At 54.8% G+C, this 5000-nt stretch overlaps 2 non-coding genes across 2 annotated transcripts; both read right to left on the reverse strand.

Moving 5' to 3' along the window:
- Positions 1-280: 280 nt before the first annotated feature.
- On the reverse strand, positions 281-435 carry LOC126328946 (5.8S ribosomal RNA). Its single transcript, XR_007562053.1, has one exon. It is a non-coding gene; the product is annotated as a 5.8S ribosomal RNA (ribosomal RNA).
- A 355-nt stretch (positions 436-790) lies between these two features.
- On the reverse strand, positions 791-2682 carry LOC126328951 (small subunit ribosomal RNA). Its single transcript, XR_007562058.1, has one exon. It is a non-coding gene; the product is annotated as a small subunit ribosomal RNA (ribosomal RNA).
- Positions 2683-5000: the final 2318 nt, after the last annotated feature.

Genomic DNA, 5000 nt, shown 5'->3' on the forward strand with positions numbered 1-5000 from the left:
CACTAGATCGCGTGTTAATCCTTGTTAGTTTCTTTTCCTCCGCTTAGTAATATGCTTAAATTCAGCGGGTAGTCTCGCCTGCTCTGAGGTCGTTGTACGAGGTGTCGCACGCCACACCGCCAGCCGGCTGTGCACGCTACCGAGAAAGCACCGGTATGCGAACCGCCAGGCGACGGGCGCGCATCGCACGTTTAAGGAGACGCGGCCGGCCACACAGGCGACCACGACACTCCCAGGCGCCCGAAGCGGGACAAACGCCGCGCGCTTCAGTATACGTAGCCGACCCTCAGCCAGACGTGGCCCGGGAACGGAATCCATGGACCGCAATGTGCGTTCGAAACGTCGATGTTCATGTGTCCTGCAGTTCACATGTCGACGCGCAATTTGCTGCGTTCTTCATCGACCCACGAGCCGAGTGATCCACCGTCCTGGGTGATCTTTATCTTTTCAGTTCTCCACCGTCTCTTTCAAGACAGTTGCAGAGGCGGGACTGAGGCGTTTGACGGCCCCTGTTCCATTACTTTGTGTCCAACGGCCTGACGGCCGATGGGCGTCGTACGGCTCCACACCGGAGCGGACAGGCACTCGGGCGAAAGTCATTCAAAACCGGCGCCAGGCGCCAGGTGCCGCAGGCCAGCCGCTCCAGAGCTTCAGCGCTCGTACCACACAACAACACTTGCGCTAGTTTTGAGAGGCACGCGTGGTTCCGCACGCGGCGCACGGCTACTGCCGTACAGGTAGCGTGTTGCGCGACACGACACGCACATCGAAAGACATGCAGTCTAGTCGGTAATGATCCTTCCGCAGGTTCACCTACGGAAACCTTGTTACGACTTTTACTTCCTCTAAATGATCAAGTTTGGTCATCTTTCCGGTAGCATCGGCAACGACAGAGTCGATGCCGCGTACCAGTCCGAAGACCTCACTAAATCATTCAATCGGTAGTAGCGACGGGCGGTGTGTACAAAGGGCAGGGACGTAATCAACGCGAGCTTATGACTCGCGCTTACTGGGAATTCCTCGTTCATGGGGAACAATTGCAAGCCCCAATCCCTAGCACGAAGGAGGTTCAGCGGGTTACCCCGACCTTTCGGCCTAGGAAGACACGCTGATTCCTTCAGTGTAGCGCGCGTGCGGCCCAGAACATCTAAGGGCATCACAGACCTGTTATTGCTCAATCTCGTGCGGCTAGAAGCCGCCTGTCCCTCTAAGAAGAAAAGTAATCGCTGACAGCACGAAGGATGTCACGCGACTAGTTAGCAGGCTAGAGTCTCGTTCGTTATCGGAATTAACCAGACAAATCGCTCCACCAACTAAGAACGGCCATGCACCACCACCCACCGAATCAAGAAAGAGCTATCAATCTGTCAATCCTTCCGGTGTCCGGGCCTGGTGAGGTTTCCCGTGTTGAGTCAAATTAAGCCGCAGGCTCCACTCCTGGTGGTGCCCTTCCGTCAATTCCTTTAAGTTTCAGCTTTGCAACCATACTTCCCCCGGAACCCAAAAGCTTTGGTTTCCCGGAGGCTGCCCGCCGAGTCATCGGAGGAACTGCGGCGGATCGCTGGCTGGCATCGTTTATGGTTAGAACTAGGGCGGTATCTGATCGCCTTCGAACCTCTAACTTTCGTTCTTGATTAATGAAAACATACTTGGCAAATGCTTTCGCTTCTGTTCGTCTTGCGACGATCCAAGAATTTCACCTCTAACGTCGCAATACGAATGCCCCCGCCTGTCCCTATTAATCATTACCTCGGGTTCCGAAAACCAACAAAATAGAACCGAGGTCCTATTCCATTATTCCATGCACACAGTATTCAGGCGGGCTTGCTGCTTTAAGCACTCTAATTTGTTCAAAGTAAACGTGCCGGCCCACCGAGACACTCAACTAAGAGCACCCTGGTAGGATTTCAACGGGGTCCGCCTCGGGACGCGCAAGCACGCCTTCGGCTCGCCCCACCGGCAGGACGTCCCACGATACATGCCAGTTAAACACCGACGGGCGGTGAACCAACAGCGTGGGACACAAATCCAACTACGAGCTTTTTAACCGCAACAACTTTAATATACGCTATTGGAGCTGGAATTACCGCGGCTGCTGGCACCAGACTTGCCCTCCAATAGATACTCGTTAAAGGATTTAAAGTGTACTCATTCCGATTACGGGGCCTCGGATGAGTCCCGTATCGTTATTTTTCGTCACTACCTCCCCGTGCCGGGAGTGGGTAATTTGCGCGCCTGCTGCCTTCCTTGGATGTGGTAGCCGTTTCTCAGGCTCCCTCTCCGGAATCGAACCCTGATTCCCCGTTACCCGTTACAACCATGGTAGGCGCAGAACCTACCATCGACAGTTGATAAGGCAGACATTTGAAAGATGCGTCGCCGGTACGAGGACCGTGCGATCAGCCCAAAGTTATTCAGAGTCACCAAGGCAAACGGACCAGACGAGCCAATCCGATTGGTTTTGATCTAATAAAAGCGTCCCTTCCATCTCTGGTCGGGACTCTGTTTGCATGTATTAGCTCTAGAATTACCACAGTTATCCAAGTAACGTGGGTACGATCTAAGGAACCATAACTGATTTAATGAGCCATTCGCGGTTTCACCTTAATGCGGCTTGTACTGAGACATGCATGGCTTAATCTTTGAGACAAGCATATGACTACTGGCAGGATCAACCAGGGAGCTGCGTCAACGAGAGCTGAGCAGCCGGCCGCCCGGGAGTGTGTCCCGAGGGCCCGCGCGAACACGCAAGCGTCCGCTCAATTATTCTGCAAACAGGAGGAGGCTGAGCTCCCCTGCACGATACACCTCGAAACCCTCTCAGGTCCCGGCGGCGCGCAGCGCCGTCCTAAGTACTTGGTCGGGTTCGAGAGAGGCGCAATCGCCCGGAGATAGGCGAGTAGACGCTTTCAGTGCGAACACCCGTGCTCCCAACTGAGCTTGCCGCTGCCGACAGAGGCCCGGGAGCGTGCTGTCGTGGCATTGCCGGCGGGAAACAACACGCGCCACCTACGGTGACCGGCAGCTCCAACGCCAGCGCCACAGAAGGGCAAAGCCCCACTTGGGTGCAGAAGCGAACTCTCCCAGCACAGCGCACGCGCCAACACGTCCGCAGAGCTGCGATACAAACCACCTGCGAGAACCGCTGGGGGCGACCGAGCAGCAGACGGCGTCGCGACGCCGAGTGCCGGGCGGCGGCGCATCCTCAACGCACACAGTCCGCAATCGGACCAGCACACTGCAGATGTCCACCGCGCTTCGCACCGGGCTCGGCAGAACCCACTTTGGCCGCCTGGCGCCGCGCGCAGGGTGCGCCGGCGCATAGCTGGGACGCCAGCCGGGCCCGTCGGCCGGCGCTCCTGCCACTGGGCGCCCCCCACCAGCCGGCTGTAGTGCGTGCGCTCACGCAGCGCGCGGCCAGCACGCCGGGCGGCCCCCCCTCACCGGCCGGGGACTGTCCCGCCAAGCCACAGCCTCGTATCGCTTCATACCCACATGGCCAACTCAGGTTCGGGGGCATGGCGGGTACCGCCGAAACAACCGGTTCACAGATGTACCGATCGTCGCTATCACCGATGCACCTGCAGCGCGAACAACCGCTCAACAACTGATTTCCAGTTCATTTGCGGATCTTTGGCAGCAAACGTATACGTCAATCTACATTTGCGAAATCTACGATTCTGGCATGCCTGCATGTTATGTGTCACGACACGCTACATCAGCCCACATACACACTGCGGCATGTACACGAGAGAACACGTGGAAGATGGTCCGCGCACGTGTGCAATGTCCCTTGCGCGGTCGACTGTCAACCGGCCTCTGTAGCATGTCGCAGATGTGGAACGCGGTCCACCGTGCTATCATGTTGTGTGGGGCAATACGATTAAATAGGAAAACCCTCGTCGCTACATCAACAGACGGCTCACGCTGATTCCCGGCAGAGGGAGGAGGGGGGGGGGGGGGGGCCAACATGCAATACTTTCGTCCGTACCTACTTACCACATGTCTGTACGGCGTACAACAGTGCAATCTCGCTGTAATGGGGAGACGAGACAAGTAGCATCGTGCACAACATATGGCCCTTATGATTCGCCATTGTAGGGCGCAGCCGGTGTACGGTCAAGCATGTGCCACATTATGTCACTCAGTACGTAACGACGGATGATCAGTGTGGGTTACGCGTACATCAGCGGACAGTCCACACAGGCCGTACCCACAACGTACACTGACTGCATCGACAACCGAATGCAACTGAACAGCTGCAAGGCTCATTTCACAAACAAACGCCTGACCGACCAGCTTGGAAGGGCAGGAGGGGAGGGCGATATTCGTTCTGTAGCGGTACACCCTTCCAGTGGTTAGCGGGACTGTGTAGAAAGTACGCAACACTCGAAAGACCTTTATGTGAGGGTACGCACCATGGCATCAAGAAATACACATGACACCAGAGGATCCAAGCAGTGAACTATGTTCAGAGGGTTGCTGTTAGGCAAAGCTACATTCCTGTGACGTTACATGTGACAGTTAAGGTGCTAGTTGGTAAGTTAGGTTAAGGTGCAGTGTAAGTTAGGTTAAGGTGCAGTGTAAGTTAGGTTAAGGTGCAGTGTAAGTTAGGTTAAGGTGCAGTGTAAGTTAGGTTAAGGTGCAGTGTAAGTTAGGTTAAGGTGCAGTGTAAGTTAGGTTAAGGTGCAGTGTAAGTTAGGTTAAGGTGCAGTGTAAGTTAGGTTAAGGTGCAGTGTAAGTTAGGTTAAGGTGCAGTGTAACTTAGGTTAAGGTGCAGTGTAACTTAGGTTAAGGTGCAGTGTAACTTAGGTTAAGGTGCAGTGTAACTTAGGTTAAGGTGCAGTGTAACTTAGGTTAAGGTGCAGTGTAACTTAGGTTAAGGTGCAGTGTAACTTAGGTTAAGGTGCAGTGTAACTTAGGTTAAGGTGCAGTGTAAGTTAGGTTAAGGTGCAGTGTAACTTAGGTTAAGGTGCAGTGTAACTTAGGTTAAGGTGCAG

The sequence above is a fragment of the Schistocerca gregaria genome, unplaced genomic scaffold (genome assembly GCF_023897955.1).
Source record: "Schistocerca gregaria isolate iqSchGreg1 unplaced genomic scaffold, iqSchGreg1.2 ptg001151l, whole genome shotgun sequence".
NCBI lineage: Eukaryota > Metazoa > Arthropoda > Insecta > Orthoptera > Acrididae > Schistocerca > Schistocerca gregaria.